Source organism: Lagenorhynchus albirostris, chromosome 2 (genome assembly GCF_949774975.1).
Source record: "Lagenorhynchus albirostris chromosome 2, mLagAlb1.1, whole genome shotgun sequence".
Lineage (NCBI taxonomy): Eukaryota > Metazoa > Chordata > Mammalia > Artiodactyla > Delphinidae > Lagenorhynchus > Lagenorhynchus albirostris.
Window position 1 is genome coordinate 79070317 of NC_083096.1, and position 24535 is coordinate 79094851.

The following is a 24535-nucleotide window of genomic DNA, read 5'->3' on the forward strand; positions in this document are numbered from 1 at the left end:
CATTCACCCTGAAAACGACTAAGTCAAGTGTGGATTAAAGGAACTCTGTTTGAAGGCTTTGGAGAAATGCAGCTGGGACCCACAGGATCAGCTCCAGAGAGAGAGAAGCTCACTGGAATGAACCTAATTCTCTCCCTTTTCCCCTTAGGCCCAAAGGGCACTTGTGCGAACCCCCGGCTCCCGCGGCTTCTGGGAGCTGAGGAGTCAGCGGGGGCGACCCCTGCACTCGGGGGCAGCTGTGGATCCGAGGACTCTGCGGTCGGTGCGGGAGCCCAAAGGCCGACTGTGGGAGGCTCGGGGGTCCTCCCTTCGGGGCAGGCTGGGAACCCTAAAAGCAGGGCCTCTCGGAAGCCGCAGTCTCCTTGCCTGAGAGGTCTTGGGGCGTCAAGGTTCATTCTTCAGTTTTTAAAAGTTGGCGAGTAGGGCAGTGCTGGCAGGACCTACGGATTTCAGGGATGTGTCAGTGAGCTGTAGCACGCGCCTTGTTTCCGTAGTGTAGTGGTTATCACGTTCGCCTCACACGCGAAAGGTCCCCGGTTCGAAACCGGGCGGAAACAGACGTTCTTCCTTTCTGAAACTTTTACCTTCCCTTTCAAAAAAGCAAAACGGCCGAAAGGCAGCGGCTGAGGCAGCGGGCGCAGCTGCATTTTCCATCCCCAAGGTACAGGCCAGGAGTTCCGTTGCTGCCTGAGAGCCTGCTCAGCGCTAGGAGCCAGCCCTCCTTTCTCCGCTCTGAGTCACTGCGGAGTCCAGGCCACAGCCAGCTGACCCAAGTGCTCAAAGGACAAGGCTGACTTCGGCTCATTTTTACATCCGGAAATCCCCTCACCTCCTAAGCAGTCGCCTAAGTCTCTTGCACATGTTCACGCGAGTTATGTCTCTGGAAACCAAGGAGTTCATCCCTGGCTTGGCTGCACACAAGTTCATCCCTTCACACTTGGCTTTCCCCCACCTCGCCACACTTACGCAACAGTTTGATTTGCGTGACGGAACAAAAGAGACCGAACCCAACTGTGCACCGGGGACTCGAGCCAAAGACACGGAAATGAACAATGTCAGGCTCCACGAACTGAGCTGGTCGCGGAGGGGAAGGAGCCCGTACCGGTGCCGTTAACCAGGACAGCCCCCAGAGCCAGGGCAGACATCAGGAAGTGGATGGATCCGCCCATCACCTGCTGACATCCCAGTCGGCACCTGACTCAAGAGAAAACCGAGGTTCAGAAAGAGAGCATGACCTTGGCTCGGCAGCACACAGCGCTGAAGCTAGACCAGGACGGACCTTGTGTCCTGTGTCAGAGCCCACAGCGTCGCCCAAGACTGCAGATGTGAAGGGTGATGAGCAGCCGGGCAAGGGCTGGGAGCCTTGCACAGCTGCATTCAGCCCTGGGCTTCTGGGAAATCTCCGTTCCTGCTCTCCGGGTCTCTGAAGTGGAATCTTTACTTTTACAATTTTCATTTGGAGACACTAAATCGCCCCTCCTCAGTGGTTCCCTGGTGGTCTAGTGGCTAGGATTCGGCGCTTTCACCGCTGCGGCCCGGGTTCGATTCCCGGTCAGGGAAGGTGGGTTTTTTTTCCCCTTTTTTTACCCCTTCAGCAATTCCACTGGCAGGAGTCTTCCTCTTCCTCTCCAGACCAGAGCTGTGTTTTACTTCAAGGTTCAGATGCAGAAGAGCTTCTGCACTGAGTCCCCAAATGCCGGTGAGTCCTGGCCTCAGGGTCCTTGACATCGCGCAGGCTGGAGGAGGTGAGATGTAAAGAACAGCCTGGGCTGGCCAGCTCTCCCCTCGGCTCTTTTCTCCCTGCATGTTACAGACCCGAAGACTTATTTACAGAGTTTTCATACCAAGAGCATCGGGGACACGAGTTCATTGAAAACCAAAACGAACACCCTTTGAAACATACAAAAAAGTTGCAAGAGTAATAACATCGTATATTCTATACGTAAGTGCACAGTAAACATTTTCCCACGTTGCGTTTCTCACTCTCTCCGTCTATAAGAATGGCGACACCACATGAGAGTTCCTTGCAGACATCTCCACTCAAGATTGCTCCTTTCGTTTGGCATGTCTCTCAAAGCCAGCTTCTGTGGGACTTGTCCTCCAAGACCAGGGGAAGCCTTTGTGTTCGCGGGGCCGCCCCCTTGCCCTTTCAGGAACCTGAAATCCGTTCTCTTCAGGCTGTAGAGAAGCTTCAGGAGGAGTTTTATTCAGCTCCCCCCGAAGTGCAGGCCAGGCACGTTCTGTGCTAGTAGGAATCCCCCCGGACCGGCTGCCCTCCGGTCTCCTCCCGGTTGCCTTGGCGGGTAGTGGGGTCTTGGGTCAGCCTGAGCGCCTGAACCGCCTACCTGGGGAAAGGCCCTTCAGGGAAGTGCAGCTGCCCCTTGGCTGTTGCCTGGATCTCTGTGCCCTGCAGGGAGCGTAAAGGGTTCTGACAGGACACAAAGGTGACGACGAATCCTTCCCTGTAGTGAGTGGGAGGATGAGAGGAGCAGATGGGAAATGCGTCAAAGGCAGGGGGAGTATTCTCAAGTGCTTGTCAGAATTGTCTGCATGGGTGGCTGCCCTATGATAATAGGGCTTAGTGTTGTCTTTTCCTGACCTTGACCCAGTCTCAGGTCCAGTGTGATTAATTGCTCTAAACCGTCCATTCTTCCGAGGCTTTGGAACTGCTACCATTTTCCTGCGAGAAAGGCGGCACATCCTGGGAATTCGTAAGTGTCTACTCCATAGAGAGTCCAGAAGAGTCACGTGTTGCTGTCTCTGTGGTGCAGTGGGTTAGCGCGTTCAGCTGTTAATCGGGAGGTTGGTGGTTCGAGCCCACCCAGGGACGGTGGGAGAGGTTTTAGAGGTTTAGAACCAATTCAAGGTTTTCCGTGTTGATTACCATTCCCGGTGTTCCATGCTGATTATTACCTGTACATCTGCTTCCACAAAGTTTACCGAACTGCGTTCGGGGTCCTGTCCACCTCACGACTGCTGCCAGTCTTGGGCCACACTCCCCTTCCCAGCTCTATTGTCTGTCGTCTCTATTGGACTCTATACTTGCCTAACTTACGGCCTCCTGAAAGAGATGCAGGAATCCCCGGTTTGGTGGTATAGTCTTTATTTGGCCAAGTCTATATTCTTGGACAAGAAAGTCATATTTTATGTGTCTTAAACTTTTCATGTGTGAACGTTAGTAATTGTTCTATGAATGATGTTAGCAGTGAACTCATCATCATAATTCTCCTCTGCATTGTTTCTGATAAAGGCCTTTCTTCCCTGGTTGTGTATTGCTTGGTCTCATGGTTTCACGATGACGAATATGCTGCAACCATCATTATTGTACACACACCTCTGACCACTCGTGCAGGTGTTTCCATAGCTTAGAGAACTGGAAGTGCAAGTGCTACCTTTAGTGTTTCTATGCTTCTAATGTTGGTAAATCCTTCAAATTTTCCTTCCACAGAAGTGGGACTGAATCATGTTCTATTTTATTTTCCAGTCTTTAAATGTCCCTTTCTTCATTTACTTGCTAACTCAGCAATCTTTGTATACATCTCTCTATGATAGTCTAACTAATAAAGGGAGCAGTGCCCTCCCGACATAACTAAGGGGAAGGACAACAGAGGGACATTGTGGGCATTACACAGAGATATTCTATTGTATATGTTCAAAAGCTCAACATTCAATATTTTTAAAATCCTCCAAGAACTGTAATTGTTTTCTCTGCTGACCTAGTCAACAGGGTCCAGAGAAGACTGCCCAGAATGACCTCTTTGATAACGTCCTGCCAAGCAACTTATCCAAAGAGAAGAATCTCACTGATCCCAAAGGTTTTTTCCTTCTCCCGTTTTCTCTTTTATTTATAAATTTTGCTTATACTTTTAATTTGATGAAAACAATCTAATGCCTGTCCTTCCTCGTATAAAATGGGAAATTAGCATGGGAATAAGTGTTTCTATGTTATTCCTTGTCAGTTTTTGTTTGTTTGTTTCTGTGTTTTTTGGCTGTGACTATAAAACTTAGCCCAACTAAGACACATCGTGGGAGCCAAAAGAATCCTGCCCCCCCACAGGTTCCTGCTTCAGACCTGGACTCTTAGAGTTATTAGCTCATGTTTGCTCTGTTCTGTTAAATCTCATGTGCAGAAATTGAGCATTTTGGCTTTTTCATACTGTGCGGTTACTGGACAAGGATTTTCTCTCTCTCTCTCTCCCTCTCATTTGTGCATCACTAATTTCTCCTCTCAGTGCGGGATTCTGGTTTTAATTTTAGGAAGTGAACTTCTGGGGATAATCCCTGTTGGGTGGTGGTTTACAGGGATCTATTCCCTGTTAGGTAGAAGATGACAGCTAATCTGGACCATGAGTCTTTTTTGTCTGATGCTTGTCCTGAGGATTCTGGTATTTCCTGGTATGTGACATCGCAACAATGAGAAGCTGTCCACCTCTTGTTTTTCCACTATGACGTAAAAACCACATGGGCCCAGGCAGTCCTTGTCAATAACTGCAAAAGTGTAGGAGCTACAATAAGGATGACCTTAATATGCAATTTTTCCCTCAAATGGAGCTCCACAGTAATAAGGGGATTAATACAGGAAGAATATTGAATTTTAGCATGGAATAGGCAAGTTTCTTTCATTGGTATACCCAAGTTTCTAAAAAACTGAAAAACTTCAAACAAATGTCCTTTAGGAATTGCTTACATCAGACTACAGAAAGCAGAGGAAAGACATTTATATCATTAGAAACAAACAACAAAGTCAGCAACGAGCACTTGTGACAACCCTACAAGTCAAGATTTAAACGTTCCAGAACTGTAAGCCAGTTCAGTCCTCAATACAGATGGATGAGGAGCAATGACGTCATGCACAGATACATACCCTGGAGACTCAAAAGCATATCTCAGAAGCACTCCGATTTTCACTAATGAGCTTCCTTCAAGGACCTAATGTGGCTGACTTATTTCATTTTGTTTCCCTCACTGTCAGTTGCTATTAATACATATCGTTGCCTCTGCTTTCACCTTAAATAATGCCTACTAGTTTGATGAATTTTTTCCCCTTTAAATATATTTTCTCAGAAACTAAACAATATACTTTCTCTTCCTTGGGAGAGAATAGATAAATCAGGCCTCTAAAATTTTAATTAATTAAAAATTAATTCCCCAATTAATTTCAGGAAAGTAATAATCACTTATATAAATTTAAAATAAGAAAATTAAGAATTTCTGGGAAATATGCTTTACTACTTATGCTTTCAATGTGGTATTTATATAAGGAAAAATTTTGTTGTTGAACTGGTGATAAGGAACAATAACAGATTTAGCTGTAGTTTAAATTAATGGTCTTGATTACTTGGAAGAACAGTGAGAAACGAAATGAAATTGATTACAAAGATGGCCCTTAATACTTTTAAGCAATTTAAATAATTTATACATTAAATATATAATGGCATTTAAAATGTTTATATCACGTGGTGTGTTTTTTTCGAGGTTAGTCAGAAAACTTAGATTGGTTTAATAATTTTGGTCTAAAAACGACTATATATATATTTTCAGATTATCATATAATGTAGAAAATAATGGTGGTATAGTATTCTGGTACGTAAGTCTTGGCTTTATTTTGTCTTGAACGTCTGAGTTAAGTTGGACTTCCTAAATTTCCTATACTGGTTGTACTGGTTAAATAAGCAAACATATCCAATAAGTTTTCATCGTCTAAAACTTTAAATTTATGTGTTGAAGTATATTAAATATACTAGTCAAGTACATTAAATATACTAATATCTTTAAAGAGGAATGAATACTTGTAATTCTAGAAACCAGACGACTCAATTATTCCACTTACAATTTTTGGTAAATATTTTTAGGTGTCATCTAATATGTGATTCCATATATACGAATATATGATTCCAACATTCTCATGTTCCAACATGTGTCCACTTAAATTACAAATTCAAGATCTAGAGTTACCTTTAATCCTTTGACTGACATTAAATTGATTTAATTAACGAATCATCTTTGGTTGCCTGCAAATGCTCTCTGTCTTTGCGCTTCGCGTTTGCCCTGATTTCCTGATAGGTTGGCTGACAACAGCGCTTTCCTTGGGGAATGCTGTTGTTTTCTGGGTTCACATATATTTCTATATTTTGTAGGTTTGCGGCTGGTGCTGTGGCTATTCTTCTGTGTCCCCTTGACAAAAGTTCAGTAGCGTGGCTTGTGTTTTCACTGCTCTGACATGGCAGAATCATAACCTTAATGCTGCGCACTGCACAGCCTCTGAACCTTCTCAATCGCCTCCTTGCTTCTCGTTACACATTCATTTTTGCATGGCCCTTGCTTTTTATCACAGCAAGCACCAAAATCCAGCTTTGCACAGAAATGATATCATTGAAAAGGATGTAGGATAATCTAATGTTGGCAGATTTTACTATGTAAATTACACCTCAATAAAGCTTACTTTTAACAAAAAAGGACAAACACAACCAAATGTTGACAGGATGGAGAGCACTGGAAATTCTTATTCATTTCTGGAAAGGGTATAAAAATGTTCAACAGGTTGGAAAAAAATTTAGCAGCATCAACTGAGGGTCATACATACACAGTTATATGCTGCGGCCCAGAAATCGTACTTTTAGCTGTGCTACACCTTTGACCTGTGCTCTCCAATATGATAGGGACAAGCCACATGTAGCTACTGAACACTTGAAAGTTGCTAGGGCCACAGGTTGTAATGATACTAGTTTGATGTAGTAAGTCTCCTAAAGCATTAAAATAGATTAAACTAGAAAATTCAAAATTCCTTGTGACAGGTTTGAAAACTAATAAAGGGAAACGTCACTAAAATGAAGTCGGGAGACCAGAAGTGGGAGCTCTCACGGGGTACCACTCAAGTTCAAAGACAGGAAGTATCGTCAATTACAGACCCAAACAGAAGAAGCATCAATAGGAAAGAATCATCGATTACAGGCCCCAACAGAAAAACATGTATGTTGCATCTCCTGCAAGAAATCAGCAGCTTGGCAATGAGAAACCGTCATCACGCTGAACTTTCACTTTTTTCCAATGGGCTTGGGTTCACAACAACCTCCTTCAGCTTCCTCCTCTTTCTCTGTAAAGTAAGGTTCCTTCCTGTCCTTTGTTTGTGGGACTTGCCTATGGCTTTTGCTATAGCTTGCTTGTCCTGAATTGCAATTCTTCCGCTATTCCTGAATAAACTGTTTTTGCTAGAGAAAAAAGAAAAAAACCCAACTTTTATATATTTATAAAGTTTTTACATTTATTTTGCTTATTTGTTTTGGGCTGCATTGGGTCTCCGTTGCTGGGCGAGGGCTTTCTCTAGTTGCAATGATTGGGGCCTACTCTTAATCATGGTGGCTTCTCTTGTTGCTTCTCTTATTGCTTCTCTTGTTGCTTCTCTTGTTGCCTGTCGTCAGGCATCAGTAGTTGTGGCATGAGGGCTCAGTAGTTGTGGCTCACAGGCTCTAGAGCGTAGGCTCAGTAGCTGGGGTGCACGGGCTTAGTTGCACCACAACACGTGGGATCTTCCCGGACCATGGCTCTACCCCGTGTCCCATGCATTGTCAGGCAGATTCTTAACCAATGCGCAACCAGGGAAGCCCCCAAAAGTATTAATTTTAAAGTCAACATTGGCATTATTCTGCTGGAATGGGGTGCCTTAGAAAAATATGTATGTTCAACCAAAGTCACAAAAAAATGTTCGTACCATTTCAGAACATCCTCAACTGGAAACAAGTGAAATGTCCAACAGTAGAAAACTATGGAGAGTTATATTCTTACAAGGACTACACAGAGAGACAAAGAAGTACGTGAAAAATAGGGTTAAATTTCATAGACATAATGTTGAGTGAAAGAAGACAGACCCATGCTCCTCCAGGTCCCCAAACCCAGTGCATGCCCTGTGATCCAATTTATGTGAAAGTAACAGGCAGACAGGTTGGGAGGGGTATGTGCGTGATTCCTCTGAGCTCTTGCATGGGAAGAGTCATGAGGAAGCCTTTTGTGGTCTCGTAATTTTCCATACCTTAGTTATTCAGGTTGCTTCATCAGTTATTCACGTTGGTGTACACTGGTAATGGCTTGGGAACTGTACACTCTTTGTACTTCATGAATATTATGCCTACGTTTTTAAAAGTTTAATGCCACTTGGTTACTGTTAAAGTGATGTTGATACTTTTTCATCGGCTTTGTCCTGGGCTAGGAGGAAAAGTAAGTTCAAAGTACTTACTGGGATATTTTTGTTGTCCTCAGATTTCTGGCTTCCCTTCAGTATCTGACTACTACAGGATATCTGACTACTTAGTTATATGTTGCTCACAACCATGACCCTAAGCTGACATTCCACTGTTAATACTGCGGCAAAGAGAGAAGCAAGAGTTCATGATCAAATCTTGCTCTGTTAAGAATCAATATGAGTCAAGGAAGGGGGAGGGTATATGAAATTGAGAAATTCTGATGAGGAAAGTAGTTCAAATAGGCTCAAGTAATTCAGGGAGTACACTGGCAGGTCGTACACAAAGAAAAGCCGCCACATTCACGTCACCACTAAACTCTGAAGAATTTTTGGAGCCTCCACACATAGCCAAAAGCGTTTACCTGATTAGTTAGTCATCTTCACCAAATTTACCTATCCGGACTAGCTGTTTGATTGTTTTCAGCTTATTTGTTTACCAAGGGTTCTTGGCCTTTCTTAATCAATAGAAATTGATAACAGGCCAGACAAGGAATTCAGGCAAGTCTTTACTGCGATCCCTGACGCAGGAAAACAAATAACAGGTTCCCTTGCTTGGAGGTGGGGGCTGGGGGCAGCGGCCAGCTGGTTCCTTATATGGGGCCAGGATAGGGGTGGGTTCCGGGGTTGGGCTGAGCTGTAGCTTAGGTTTGCCCATCCATTTAGTGGTGTTGTGTGCAGGGGGCATGTGCAGTTCCCTATTTTTGCTACCAGCTCTTCAGAGATGGCAGTTAGGTTTTTGGTCTTTTTGTATCTTGTTGTTCATAATTCTTCCCAACGGAGCATGCACGCAGTTATTTTTAGTCTCATATAGTTTCTTTGTATTTTGTTGAAGAAGGAGACGTTTTGATCTCGAGGAGATAGCAGCCAGTGGTGGCTTGAATTGAGATTTTTGTTTCCTGCTCAGGAATTGAATGTGGCTGGCCTGGGTGAAAAGCAGGAATCCTAGCCACCAGTCCACAAGGGGCTAGGGCTAGAAGCAAACTTGCCCTGGCTCTTGCCCGTATTGAAAAATGAATTTTTCAAGGAGGCAAAAACTGTAAAAACAGGCTCAAAGTTTATTATTAAAGCCACAGCACAAGTGGGAGGGCACACAGAGAAACAGTTTAAGACGGAAGCAAGGCAGAGATACACACCCGGAGATAAAGGGTGTGGCCATCCTCCCTAATGAGGAAGAGCGCACCAGAGAGGTGATTCAAATCACTTATATATTGCATTTCTTCCGGGTCTTTGTTTACCTTTAGCCAATTATCTCGATTCTTTTTCACACCTAACCTGTCCTAGCGCCCTTCCCGACATGCGTGTGCATCTTTTTGCCAAGATAGATTCTGGCCCAGAGGCCTACGTGGAGGTTGACATCACCTATTATGGGGTGGCTCCCTCCCTCCCTTTTGACCCCAGAGGAACCTTTCTGAGCATGTATAGTTTGGGAGGTCTCCTTGACCTCAAGAATAAGAAATATGTGGTCTCTTGATATTCTATCCAAGTAGGACTCAGCTCCACCTTGCTGCTGCTATTAGCTTTACCTTGGAGTATCTGTCCACAGGGGACGGATTCCAACTGCTCAGCCTGGGGCCCATCTATCTTCTGCCCCAGTTTTTCCAGGTGCAAACACTTCAGGAAAGGGTCCCAGGTCCCAGCCTGTCTCGGTAAGACAGAGGGTAGTAGATAGATGTTAAGATCTGTTCGAAGATAGAATCAAAACAACACCTGAAAATGGAAATAAAATGAATGAAATTTCCGATGAATGAAACTGAACTTTCAAGATGGAATAGAGTTCACCGCCAGTCATAATGGTTAATGCGTTTTACTAGACGTACACACAATAGTACATCACAAAGGCAACTGGATTTGAAAGGAACCGGTTTCCCCTGGACTGTTAAATGTTCTCTATTCTGCGCATTGAAAGCCGTTACAGTTCAAAAAGGTGCTCAGGCTTCAGCAGGCCGCCAGACAGGAGCTCGGCAGGACAGAGGTTATGCAGCCAGCCACCCGCGCACAGCCCCAACGTGTGGGGGCGGGTGGGAGGAAAAGAGCGAGCGGTCGACGTCACTTCCCCCAGAGGGTGCCCGCCCTCTGGTAGGGTTGTCTGGACGGCGTGGGAGGAGGGAGGCGCGGAGTAGGGCGGGGCGTGGGCTGGAGGAGAGCCGTAATTCCCGTTGGCTTGACGGATGGGGCGTGTCGTATGTAGATATCTCAGCACAGGGTCTGCTGGTTCGTGATCTGGTGGTGAAAGACGTCATGATCTCCCGTAGTGTGGAAGCGAATCGAGGGCTGTTGGTTGCAAGTGCATGGATCAGCTGTCTGGAAGGGGCAGGAAGGCTCGGGGCTGCGGGGAGGAAAGTGACCGTGTGTGTACAGTATAGGGCGCCTGAGGGTGCGTCAGGGCAGAACATAATAAGCTCATACTTACCTGGCAGAGGAAATACTATGCTCACGAAGGTGGTTTTCCCAGAGTGAGGCTTCTTCATTGCCCTTCGGATTTGCTGACCCCTGCGGTTTCCCCAAATGTGGGAAACTCGACTGCAAAATTTGTGGTAGTGGGGGACTGCGGTCGCGCTTTCCCCTGCTTATTTCTATATATAAAAAACAGCGTTAGTTTTAGTTGCTTTGGCAGTAGTTTGCACTGTGATACCGGTATTTTTATCAGATAAAATCACTGAGTGTTACCTGAGGGTTAACTGTGTGTTTTCAGATATGACAATCGGAGTACGTATGTGAAGCAGTACTGATTTTCCAGAAATACCTTTTCATTTTATTACTGCAGGAAGATTATTTGTTATTAGGTAATTAAACGAGCTAAGTTAGTGATTGTCAGGGAGAAAGAAAATAGCTGCAGATCATTGAAATACTATTAACAGCCGTGAGTGAAAAGATTCGGTTTTTTTGCGAATCTCTGTTCTGGTTCGGGAAGACAGTAGAGCGCACAGATCTCTGGTAATGCAACGTATCGCGGCGTGGAAGTTGAAAAAGCGTTTTCGTTCTTGTATGTATGTCGAGTTCTTTGTTTTTCTTTTCAGTTTCACTGTGCTTCCTTATTACACCTTAGAATTTAGGAAATTTCAATTGTTTTACGTTTGTGTCTGGGAATTATTGTTCTTTACCACACAGACTTGCGTGAGATCAGATGCAAGAAAGTTTTTGCAGGATCCTGAGCAGATGCTTCAGGAAACTCAATGAAGAAATGAGAAGTTCTCAAGAAAAGAAAAATTGGAGTTCTCGTCGGTCTGTTACTACTGTTGTTGGCCGAGAAAAGTGTTTTGTTACTGATGTTTGCCAGAAGCTAAACACCTTGCTGGGTCAAGGATCCAGAGCAGTAGGAAGAAATGTGAGAGGAGCTTTAGGTTGTTGCAAGCCTGCCTGTTATCAGCTGATAAATTGCATGTGCAAGTAGTAAAAAGCGCTGGTGACTTCTCTAACCTTTTCAGGGTCCAAATGAATGTGGTAGCCGCTTCCTTTTCCGTTTTCAAAGTCTCAGCTGATGTCGTCCTATGGTCGAAGTTAACCCAGAACTATGCAGAGAAGGGAGTTCTGGGAGATTTTTTTTCTAGCCTAGTAATATCGACACGAATCTTCCACAATAAACATCTTCTGCACTTGACATCCATATATATGGAGGTATCTATATTTATATATCTTTTCCTTTTCCTCCTTTGGTAGCCATTCTTAACTTTCAAACAAAGCCAATAACAAAATTATGCTTATCTCAAACAATGAAAACATGCCAATCTTTCCACAGAAGAGGGTAAAGTTTGAATGTTTTTTGTTCTTCCAGCAGAGTCACATTCTTTTTACCTTAGATATGCTGTAATAAATACTGCAATTAAAAGTTAACTCCTAGCAACAGATTGTGTTAGCTGGTAGTGGGATGAAAGAGGAAAAGAGAAAAATATTGGTTGATACATATAAAACTATTAGTAATATAATAAGGAAATATTCATACCTGTTATGGACCTCCTTTCTGCAACTGTCAGTGATATCTATAACAACTGTCTTCTTAGCTACTATCAACAAATAAAATTCAGCCAGATAAATGTGAACATCTAGTTGTCTTTATTCAACGATTTAGGGACTGCTGTCATTATCAGGGGCGGAGTTGTTCTCTGCTGTTGACTGTTTGGGCACCACTAGTGATTGTAGCTAGATTAGCCATGATGAGTGGAACCCACGTTGCTGAACCACACATAAAATGCAACCCTGCTTTAAAGTCTGCTAAATCCAACATCTGAGACATCTTGGAGTTGGTTTCTTTTACCTGCTTTGTTTTCCTTTTTAAGAATATGTATTGAACGGGTCACATTTTTCTGTTTCTTTGCGTGTTTAGTATTTTTTATAGTTTACTGGACACTTTGAATGATGCAATGTAGAGACTCTGGATTCTGATATCTTCCTCCAAAGAGTATCAACATTTGTCTACTACGCACTTTGATTACTGGCCAGTGACCTTGAACTTGTGTAGGACTGGATTAATGGTTTCTCAGTAGATCTGAGGAAAGTCCAGGGTGTTTCCCAAAGCCCTCTTTGGTGTGACTCAACGTCCAAACCCTGCTCATCTTGTCAGGTCTTGGTTTTATCCTTTTTTAGGGAGGATCAAGAGTAGGCCTCACACTAGGTTGTGGTCTTTACTCCTAAAGCAGCCTTTCTGGAGTATCAACTGGATGCTCAGGGTGGTAAAGAGGCATTAACAAAGCCTGAATTCCAATGTTGCCAGCAGAGACTTCTAAGATCTCTGTTCTGTTTTCCATCCTGTAGCATCTGTTGTCCGGTAAGCCTTGGTAGTAGCTCTCCACACACGAGCAGCCCAGCACTCAGCAAATGACTCGCAGGAGACCCAGTATGGATTTCTGAAAACTAGCCTGTAAACTGTCTTCTCCTTTCTGGTTCTCTGCAGATTCCAGTTGCTTCAGCTGTCCTCTGATATCTACATTAGCTCGGTGTGAACACCATGCTCTCCTGGGATTCCAGCTTGCTATATACCACCATCAGGTCATTTCCGCAACCCTCTCTCAGGCAATCATAGTCTTGCACTGCCTCTGTCCAGTGTCTATAACAGGTGCTTCACATATTTTGTCCATTTTTATAGTTGTTTACAGCAAGAAGACTAAACTGGTGGCATTACTATACTATAGCTGTAGGTGGAAGTCCTGGATTCTTTTCAGTGCCTTAAAATTAAGTTTTAATCGCACGCATTACTGATGTCTAAATAATTTGAACACTGTTTTCCACATTTAAAATGACCTGGTCCAAGGGTTTTGTTTTTACTTTATTAACAAGTACAACTAAACCAATCTAGGCTTGCTGGATTCACTTTCAGCATGGTGACCCCCCAGCACCACAAGGACATCTGCGCTGAGGATCCTGTTCTTTGGCTATATTCCAATGCTTTGACTATATGCCACTCCAACGTATGCCAATTTGGCATAAAAATTATTTTGAGCTAAAGGCATTTGGAAAACAGCAAGTACAATCATTCTTGTCACCAGAGACAGGAAGTCAAGGCCGAGAGAAATCCACACAAACAGACTTTGTTTAAATAACTTGTATCTTCCTTTAGTCTTCCAATGTGTTTTACTTTTCCATAATCACTTCTCTTTGTTCAACCTAGTATATAAATACTTAGGCCTAGCCACTTCTTTGGGTTTTCATTTTCCTATTGTAGCTCCCATGTTCATGTGAAAATCTGGATGCTTTCCTCCTCTTAATCTGTCTTATGTCAATCTAATTCTCAGGCCTAGCTGGAGACCCTAAGAGGGTTGAGGTGAAGTTTGCCTCCCCTACAGGCTGTCCTAGGACCACAAAAGAAAGGATTAGTAAAAGACTATCTGTAAGGGGCCAGAACTGGTCCTGGTAGAGGGGACTTGGTGTAGGCTTGGTAGACCTCATAGGAAATGCTAGAATTCCCAGAATCATATGGGTGGAAGGGTGAGAGGCTACCTTAAAAGACAATGGTTGCCTGGGGAAGCCCAGAGAGACCAGCTGTCATACAACTGGGGACCAGTAAATACATTTCTCCTTTGAATCCATCTCTTTCCTCCCCTTTCCTCTTCCTCCTCCCAGTTCTGCCGTTCTTCCCTCTGAGTCTTCCTTCCCATTTCTACCCTGCCTGTGTTTAGGCTGCACCCGGGGCCTGGGTCTTTGTCCCACCAATGTCTCTCTCCATGTGTTTGGGTTTTTAATCTTTCTTCTACCAAGAACTCCTCTGGTGATCTGCTGAAACCTGCACACCCTTCTCAGAATAATGAATTTTTTAATTAAAAAAGATATTTATCGAACATCTCCTATTTATATCCACTATTCTAGGTCCTGGGGTGATAATAATGAATTTTAATATGTTGAATCAAATACAGTTTTCTTTGTGAGGCTTCCCCAGTCTGATAGAATGAGCAGGAAGGCTGAGCTTACACAATCAACCTCCCATGCCTCGACCCAAGATGACCCTAGAGTTGAGGTGGTGAAAAATAAGAGATCTTGGGTTCCGCCGGTCTCAGAGGAATTAAAACTACTGGACATCACTATTCTATACTAGCCAAACTGAGACAAAGTAGTGGTTCCTGGGACGGAGTTCCAAGGAGAAGGACCACGCGCCCTCTCGTGGCCACTGCGGGGAGCAGTACAGCCCTGCAACTGCGGATACTAATCCAAAGAAAACCAAATAAAACGCACTGGAAGCTGGGCTATGCTCAAGCCTTTGAAATTAGAAGTCGTGCACGCTACAAACTGAGCTAGCAGGAAGACGAAAAGCCGTGAGCGTCTCTTCTCCCTACCAGCTTGGTATCAGTTGCCCAAATGGAAAATGTCTGCGCCAAGACTGAAGGCAACCACGGCGAGTTGCTGATGAGGAAATAGGTTTGTAGAGAGTTTAATGGATTTCCTCCGGCCCAGGGCTCATCGGCAGTAAGTCACGGACCAGGCCTACGATCGTCCTACTTCCGACTTCAAGGAGGAACCGGGGTAGTGGGTAGAAACTGCTGCGCAGAGGTGGAGTCGGGTTGAGGGAGCGACTCCGCCCTCCTCTGGGACTTTTACAACGGCCTCTCCCTGTGCTCATTTCCGCTCAGATGGAACCCCAGACTTCAATGGAAAGGACGTCCAGGATAAAAGGGTCTTTTCCAATTCATCCCAAAAGGTCCCACCGAGGTTTACCGGATCCACCTCCTTAGTCCTGTTACTGGAATTTTCTAACTTTCCACGACAATCGTGAATGCTTTTCTCCAAGCTCTTCAGTCACGAGGAAGAATTCAGGCAGCGCCAAGTGCACTTTCGGTGCTTCAGCCCTGCGCATCCTCCACCTCTTCTGTGGGGCTGTTGGGGAAATAAGAAATCGAGACTCAAAGGAGCACGCATGTTGACCAACTGAGTATTAGCTAATTTTATTATTGAGAAAAAAAAACCCTCAGAGTGCATGCTTGCAGGTAGCCCGCACATGACTACAAAGCTATTGTGGACTTCCAGCTCTATTTATGTGGGATTAAAGCTACAGTTGTCATCATCCTACCTTTAGTAAACAGTCAGCATTACTCAGTCTGCTCCAGGAATGAGATTAAGCTTACTCAGACGTTCTGTTCTTCAGAATTTTTATCAGTATCTCTCTACGGTTGCTTCTGACAGTGCATCTACCCGACAGTACAAGTGGTTGGATAACATTCTTCAGCATTCCTCCGCAAGGCACAGGGCGTAGGGGAAGGGGGAGAGGAGGCGCGCAGCCGACTCCCGGCCTCGGAGGGCTGGGGCGGAGTCGGAGTCCTGTCTCACCCTCCAGCGGTGAGCAGGGGATTGTGCGCCCCCTACGGCGCGGGGCCGGGGGCGCCTCGCCACCTGCTCCGAGGTCTGGACTCCGGTGACATCTCACGGCGTTGCGGTCTTTAACCAAGCATTTCAAAGAGGAACCTCAGTCATTCGGATTCGAGAGCATCCAACAGTACACAATCATGGTCAGCGCGGTGGCCGACAAAGAGGAGGCAGGGGGAGGGTAATCAAAGTTATTTAACGAAAATAGGCATTTTCCGTTTTCTTTTCGCCTTTTCCTTCAGTGGCCAGAGCACTAGCTCGCTCTCTCCCCGTCCGTCACTGGGTTGCCTCCACTCCCACTCGCTTTCTTCTCCTCTTCTTCAGCTTTCCCTATTCAACCCCTCAGGACGGACGACCCCAGACCGAGGCTGAGTCGCAGTCCAGGGTGGGGAACTCAGCTCGGTCCCGGGGCGCACGTGTCCAAAGTCAAGATTTTTGCCTTGTTCTCAGTCAGCTGCGGGAATAAAAGCGCCTCCGGCTTTGAGAAACCTTTCCAGCCTTCCGTTTCCGGAGTTACTCGTAGGCCTAAAAGCTTACAGCACACACTGGAATTCTTGGTTGCCTAGGACCCTGCGGCAGAATGCATCCTTCACCGGGCATTTATTGAGTGCCTACTAGGTGCGAGGCCCTGCCCTGGAGGGCGGGCTGCATCGCGAGCAGTTCTGAGGTCTTGCCGGTCGGAGTCCACATCTAGAGAGAGGCGCAGAACGTGGGCAGCGCAGTGGGGGCACAGCTGGTTCGTGTCCTTCGCACGCGCGCCCACAGAGTCAACTGGGGACTCACGGCGAGCGAAGCTAAGAAGGGTAACGTGGCCTTCAGCCCGGGAGGCTGCGGTCGTCACCTGGAGCCGGGCGGCTGTTGAGGCGGGGAGCAGGTGGGAAGGCCATTGATCTGGCGTTCGGCAGTCAGAGTCCCCTAGCTGACTCCCAAATGTTCTATCGATGTCCAAACGTGCCCGATGACACCAACTCTTGGCTTCAATGTCTCCCGCGCGCACCCTCGGCTTCCGGAATATGAGAATCTAAGGATGTCCCCAGCCAGAGGTTGAAAAGCAATTTCTTGAATCAGGAAACGAGTTAGGGGGAATGTGCTCTCATGTCTCTGTAGCGCAATCGGTTAGCGCGTTCGGCTGTTAACCGAAAGGTTGGTGGTTCAAGCCCACCCAGGGACGTCACCTTTTGCTTCATCGAAGTCCTTGCTAGCTACTTGCAACTTTAGGTTATCTATTCACTTTACAGCCTCTCACAGTTCTGGAGGCTGTAAAGTCCAAGATCAAGGTGCCGACAGAATTCAGTTCTTGTTGAGGGCCTCCTCCCCAGCTTGCAGAAGACCTTGTCACAGCATCCTCACATGGCAGAGAAAGGAAATTCTGGTGTCTCTTCTGTTTTTATAAGTACTAATCCCAGCATGGGGGCTTCATCTTCATGAACTCATTTAAACCTAATTACCTCCCAAAGGCTCCACCTCCTAATACCATTACATTGGGGAGTTAGGGCTTCAACATAGGAATTTGGGACGGACAACAACATTCAGTGCAGAATAGGTGGTAACACAGAGAGACATTCCTCAAGTGTCTAAAATGCCTTTATGGTGACCGGATTGCACAGACTTAACAGTCACATGAAGGTGGGAGAGAACTTGTCCAGCAGTTCTTTTCTTTCTTCCTGGAGGCACTGTGTGTGTGTGTGTGTGTGTGTGTGTGTGTGTGTGTGTGTGTGTGTGTGTGTGAACAGAAAAATCAAGGGATTATAGAAAGGTACATACATTGAGAAAATTCTCACCTCCACTACTCAAGCTCCCAGTTCCCAAAGGCCAAATAATACCAACCTGGTGGTTTTTAATAAACAATTTTATTTTTAATAAAATAAAATAATTTTATTTTCAATAAAGTCAACCGGCATGACTTTATTATTTTTATAACAAAGTAGTCACCTACTTTATAAGTATATATTAAAAACCTCAGACAAACCCAGCTGTAACTCAGACTTGACTATAGGAGGCTGAAGCCACAAGGCAGGCCATTAACCACACTCACAGCCTTTCCTCTGGGAGCTTGGGCAAGTAGCAATCTCTGTGAACTTAAAGCATCATGATCCAGAGGTTCCGAAGGATTTTCTTTTGCTTCTTTCTTCCATTGTCTGCTTGTCTGATCTGAGCTAGAAATTCACAGATATTAATCCAACAAACAAAAACGAAAAGAAAGAAACTAAAACCCCTGCATTTTGAAATTTCATTCACATTACCAGCATTTTTGTGGAAAAGAGACTCTAGCTATGGTATGAAAAACATATACCAGTTATAGAACTTTGCTTTAATGAAGTTGGAAAGCTCTGACAAGAAAATAAGGTTCTGACAAACAATGATTGGAAGAAAATTTAACCTAGGGTTTATAATGATCAGAGGGAAAAAAGATGGAATCAAATACATACATACATATCTCCAGTCCAGATATCATACAGGTCTAAAGACAACAAACAGATGTCAAATAAATGAAAGAATTCAGGAAATACAAAACCTTTTTTGAAAAACCTAGTTGACACTAAAACTCACCTCATAATGAGATGCTTTCACAATTAAAATCTCAGGAATAGAACTATGCAACACAAAGCATGAACCCTAATGGAAACTATGCACTTTAGTTAATAATAATGAATCAATATTGGTTCATCAATTGTAACAAATGTACCACACCAATGCAAGATGTTAATAACAGGGGAAGCAGTGTGGGTGGAGGAGAGGGAGTATATGGGATTTTTTTTTTAATCACAAGAATGAAAATTGCTGAGTATTTTGCATTTGTCCCTCCAGATACATTCTCAACATTTTCCACCCTATTATATGCCCCAGAAAGTTAATCTTTTTGAACTGTGCAAAAGGGCTCCTCTACCCACCGACTTCTTGCTGGCTACAGCCAATGGGATTCACTGACTGGGAATGGGAGTGTAGGAGGAATATGAGGTCAGGGTAATTATTTCCTGCAGGTTGGCAGTAGCTGTGTTCTCCGCCACCCCCCAAGACCACAGTTATTGTTTAGTGGCACTCTACTACAGTTACAGCCTTACCTACAACTATCACTTTCCCAGGTTCCAGGAACAGCTCTCTCCCCTTGCCCAATCAGGTCTAGTAATTGCTCTCCACTGTTGCTAGGCCTGGGATGTTGCACCATCTGTTTAGTGGCTACATCCCCCTCTTAGAGCCCAGGGTTCCTGAGTTGGGAGGTCCCAGGAAACCCTCTCAATCCTCAGCAGGTCTGGGTTTCAGAGAGCCTCGGGGAATGTGCCACAAAGTTATCTGGGAGCTCATTGCATCTCTGTTCAGCTCATAAGCAGAATAATTACACCTTTCTTCCTTCAAAAAATACCCCAAAAAATTTTCAAAAAATTTTTAGTCTTGTAGGGAAAATCCTTTCTAAGCATGACAAAACTCAAAATCCCTAAGGAAAAAGTTTAATACATTTAGCTACATAAAAAGTTTAAGAATTTGTTTAACAAAAAATCAATCAAGCAAGCACTCAACATCTGGCAAAGCCAAGGCCTGAGTGATTCAGCTTGTAAAGCTATAACAAGTCACTTTTAGATTCAGAAAGTTTATTACTTACATAGACAGCAAAAGGAAGAGTAGTTGAAGGTATAGACTTCCTGGGCCTTCAACCCACACATCCAAAGGGATGACACTGAAACAAAAGGGGTCAGTGACTACAATGCAAGTTGTGGGGATACCTGTTATTGAGAAGCCAATTCTAGACTGCAGCTAAGTAGTTTTGCAGTCTGCAGCTGTCCCCAGGGAAGGGATAAGGAGGTGAGCAGAATGCCTCATATGTGATTAGAACCTGAAGGGCAATGAGAAACTGTCCCAGGGTAGACAGGGAGGGGAATGGAAGCTGTCTCCTGGCACTCTTCACAACCCTCCCATCCTCTCTTGCTTTGGGACAATCACAAGGTGCTCTGCCTTGTGGTAAGATTCAGAATAGTTTTAGTTCAAGCCTTGGCTGGTGTGGCCTGTGGAAATACATACAAGGTCACCTGGGTGCCACAGCTGAGCCATTCCCCTACAAAATTCAAAAGACAATAGTTTGGTAAAATACTTGAAAAACTACAACATAGAAAAAGCCTTTTTTATTTAGTATTTATTTTTATCAAGCTTATATATGCACATAGTTTAGAGAGTCAAACTCATAAACTCGGTAATGAAAACCAACAGGCCCCTGAAACTCTCCCCATTTCCTACTCCCTAGAAGTAATTTCTTTAAATTCTTTTAATCAGTGATTTGTTATTCACCTCTGTCTCTGTAGACAAATATTGTTAATTCTTGGGCTTCCCTGGTGGCGCAGTGGTTGAGAGTCCGCCTGCCGCTGCAGGGGACACGGGTTCGTGCCCCAGTCTGGGAAGATCCCACATGCCGCCGAGCGGCTGGGCCCGTGAGCCATGGCCCCTGAACTTGCACGTCCAGAGCCTGTGGTCCACAATGGGAGAGGCCACAACAGTGAGAGGCCCGCATACTGGAAAAAAAAAATATATTGTTAATTCTTGATTTTCTAGTTTTAGGCACTTTATCTCTCTTTTCCGGACTCCCCCTACACTTACCACTTCACACACACACACACACTTTTCCCACTCCTCCATCTTCCCAATTGTGATGGCTAATTTTATGTGTCAACCTGGCTAGGCCATGGTACCCAGATATTTGGTCAAACATCAGTCTAGATGTTTCTGGGAAGGTATTTTTTAGATGAGATTAGCATTTAAATCAGTGGACTCCGAGTAAAGCAGATTACCCTCCATAATGTGAGTAGGCCTCATCCAATCCATTGAAGGCCTTAAGAGAAAAAGACTGAGGTCCCCAGAGGAAGGGGGAGTTCTGCCTCCAGACCCTGCTTTCAGATTAGAGTTACAATATCTGTTCTTCCCTGGCTATCCAGCCTGTTGGCCTACCCTGAAGATTTTAGATTTACCAACCTCCACAACAACATGAGTCCATTCCTTAAACTAAATCTCTATATACATACATGTGTATCTTCTATTGGTTCTGTTTTTCTGGGGAACCCTAATACATCAATATACTTATATCTTAATTTTGATGAGATCAATGATTATTATTTTTAATATATAAACTATTAACAGAGAAGCCACATAATTTAACATGATCACTTTTTGAATATAATCTTCCCTTGGCAGTAACAATTATGTTACTTTTCCATTTGTTTAGTTTTCCATGTATTTATTACTGAATTATAACCAATTTCTATAAATCTCCCCTCAAGAGCTTCCTTATTCTTTTTTACAGCTAGCTGAACTATATTTCATTGTATGGTTGTACTGTCATTTATTTAGTCACCCCCAAAACTGATGGACATTTAGAGAGTTTACAATCTTTTGCGTAATAAAAAGTGCTCCGTGAATAACTTTGTATACACTTAATTTCACATAAGTATAGGAATATTGTAGGATAAACTTCTAAATGTGGATTACTGAAGTTAAAAAAAAGTTTAAATTTTTGATAGATATTGTTCAAAACACCCTGTAGAACTTAAACCAATTTACCCTCTCTTCAACAATATTTATTAACTCTCCAACATATTAAACTTTAAAAAATTTACCATATTATAGTTGAAAATATTATCTCAACTTAGTTTTAAATTGCACTACTTTCATTAATAGTAATGTTGAATGTTAAGTATCTTTTCATATGGGCAATAGCCTTTTATATTTTCTATTCTTTATATGTTTGCTACTTTTTATTGGGTTATTGGTTTACTTCTTATTGGCTTATAGTTCTGTAAATATTAGGGAAATTAGCCTTTTGTACATGATGTATGTTCTAAGAATGTAGATGTCTAGTATGGTATGGTAAATTTGGTGCCTCCACAGGAAGGGAAGAGAACCAGAAGAGAAGTTTATTATGCTCACAGGTCCCAGAGGGGGTCACCGCGGGCGTGCGCAGGGCCACACAGGAGTCCAACTGGCAGTGTGTTCAATTGAACAGGTGGGGAGCAGTGAGAGCCAGGACCTGTGGGCCAAAGCCTTCACTGGGGTCCTGAGTGGGGTCTAAGGAAAGCAAACCAAGTTGGGGAAAGAGAGGAAGGAAAGAGGAGGAGGAAGGGGGGCGGGGCCGGGAGAAGAGGATGGAGGAGGGGAAAGTTAGAGTCCAGGGGTTGGGTTGCTTATCAGGGTGTTTCAGCTGTTTTTGAGTGTGCATTCACAATTAGGGCTGTGAGAAGGATGTTGATATGCCAAAGCATTAACTCAAAATGGAGGATTTTTAACACAATGTGAGTTGCAAATACTTCCCCAAATTGTCATTTGTCTTTGGACTTTGCTTATGCAGATTCCATTTGGTTTATATAGTCAAACTCATCAATATTTTCTCTCAGGACTTCTGAGTTTGTGTCATAGTTAGAACAGGCTTTTCCACACACACCCCAAGATAATAAAATAATTGTTTCATGCTTCTACAAGAACTTTTATGTTCCTTTTCATTATTATTTAAATCTTTGATCAATTTGGAATTTACCCTTATGTAAAGGGTATGATATTCATTGACCATTATTTTTTCCCATTATTTTGTCACAGCCCTTCTGTTGACAGTTACCTAGTTATTAAAAAATTGGTCATTAGAATTATTGATTTGAGTCCCTCTTTCTAATGTATTACATTTCTTCATGTATTTTGGTCCATTTCTGGACTCTGTGCTGTCCCATTAATTGTTGTTTACCCATACACGATATTTTACTGCTTTAATCATTATAATTTATGGCATTTTAATATTTCATAGGGTTAATCCTTCCTTATTGTTCTTTTAAAAAAAGAATTTCCTGAGTATTACTGCTTATTTTTCCATTTAAACTTTAGAATTATATTGTCCAGTTTGAATAAAAAAGAAAAATATTTTTGATATTTTAATGAAAACTATGTTAAATTCAGACACCAAGTTAAAGAGAGGTGTTATCTTTATGACGTTGAGTCTCCTACCCAAGAACATGGTACATCTTGGTTGATAGGAAAGGAAGTTGCCTTAATGCAGTGGTTCCTGAACTCGAGCATTTATCCAAATCACCTGGAGAGCTTAAGTCTCAGATTGTTGGGCCCACCTCCAGAGTTTCTGAATCTGTAGGTCTGAGGTAGGGCTTGAGAATTTGCGTTTCTCAAAAGTTTCCAGATGATGCTGGTGATGTTTGTCCCGGCACAACACCTTGAGAATAATCGGCTAGTGTTTTGATGATTTTGGAGATGGTTGGCGGGATATATAAAGGAGATTAAAGCACATTTACAAACTTAAAAAAAAAAAGTATGACTGGTAAATGATCCTTAGGGAGATGTGGGAAAGACCTGTATGAGGAGTTAAAAGCGAGTGTCCGCGTTGTGGTGGAGAAGCCTGATGACTGGGGACAAACTCTGCTTCCACTCACTTTGAAAACCCACTTTACTCACACCACTCATCCCAACACTGAATGAGAGATTTAGCAGGAACAAATATCAGACAAACAACTTCAGGCCTTCGGGGTAGAACAGAGTTCTCCGGTCGATCAATAGCTAACTCGGAACGCTTGGGCGCAGCGCTCCAGAGAGTCCGCTTACATGCATCTGACGAGACCGCTGCAATCTCTCCACTTGCCAGCTCCGGGCCGTCGTCCTTGCTCCTCCCTCCCCTTCCTATCGTACTTGCCCCTTTCTTCGCTCTTCCGCGTCCCTCCTCCTCAGCTCCATTTCCAGCGGCCTCTCCTCTTTTTCGTTTCGAGATCTTCCTAAACTAGTTGTATTTTACAGCCCTTTGAGGCTGATGAACGTTTCAAAACCTAAAAAGCAAAGGCACGCTCCTTAGCACCTAATGGAGAACATTTTAACTACTTAAGAAGGCCCTTCAACACTTCATCCAAAATTTCCCGCAGACGAGAAGAGAACGAAAGTGTTTCCTTTTGGTCATGTCCTAAGATGTCTTCTCAGTGGAGCAGAGTCGAGGCAGGACGAAGGGGGAGCCCCGCGGGGAGGAGGAGGAGCCTCCTCGGAGGAGCCTGGGTTCGGGCGGCTGTAGATCTGTGACCCCTGATCTCAACCTGAGATGCTGGAATCGGTAGCTCGGATTCCTCTTCTTCGCTAGATTTGGGGCGAGTAGAGGCGGTTTCTGGAACAATTTACCGAAGTTTAAAACAACAGTGACCACAATGGCTATTTAGAAGCTGCTGGTTCAGTTGGTAGCTAACAAGAGAAGATTCAATAAAACAGAGGTAGGCGGGGAAAAACAAGTACCGCCCAACGTGGGGCTCGAACCCACGACCCTGAGATTAAGAGTCTCATGCTCTACCGACTGAGCTAGCCGGGCGCTGCTTCACAAACCTTCTTACAGGAATATAATTTCTTTTGAGGGACAGCTTGCACGGTCAAAGATATACACAGCTTAGTTTGAAAGAGTTCTCTGGCTCCAGGATTTTAAACGCAGCACTAGCTTTTGTCACCGAGAAACTCCAGGCTTCTAGAGTGATGGGATTGCACGGGGCTAGAAGAGCTTGCAGAGGGCGC

General features: G+C 44.0%; 5 non-coding genes across 5 annotated transcripts; 4 read left to right on the top strand and 1 right to left on the bottom strand.

Moving 5' to 3' along the window:
* Window positions 1-484: 484 nt before the first annotated feature.
* On the top strand, window positions 485-557 carry TRNAV-CAC (transfer RNA valine (anticodon CAC)). The gene has a single exon. It is a non-coding gene; the product is annotated as a tRNA-Val (tRNA).
* A 2199-nt stretch (window positions 558-2756) lies between these two features.
* Window positions 2757-2830, top strand: TRNAN-GUU (transfer RNA asparagine (anticodon GUU)). The gene has a single exon. It is a non-coding gene; the product is annotated as a tRNA-Asn (tRNA).
* A 7808-nt stretch (window positions 2831-10638) lies between these two features.
* LOC132516561 (U1 spliceosomal RNA) lies at window positions 10639-10802 on the top strand. Its single transcript, XR_009539387.1, has one exon. It is a non-coding gene; the product is annotated as a U1 spliceosomal RNA (small nuclear RNA).
* A 6316-nt stretch (window positions 10803-17118) lies between these two features.
* Window positions 17119-17192, top strand: TRNAN-GUU (transfer RNA asparagine (anticodon GUU)). Its single transcript has one exon. It is a non-coding gene; the product is annotated as a tRNA-Asn (tRNA).
* Window positions 17193-24265: 7073 nt separating this feature from the next.
* TRNAK-CUU (transfer RNA lysine (anticodon CUU)) lies at window positions 24266-24338 on the bottom strand. Its single transcript has one exon. It is a non-coding gene; the product is annotated as a tRNA-Lys (tRNA).
* Between the last annotated feature and the right edge of the window lie 197 nt (window positions 24339-24535).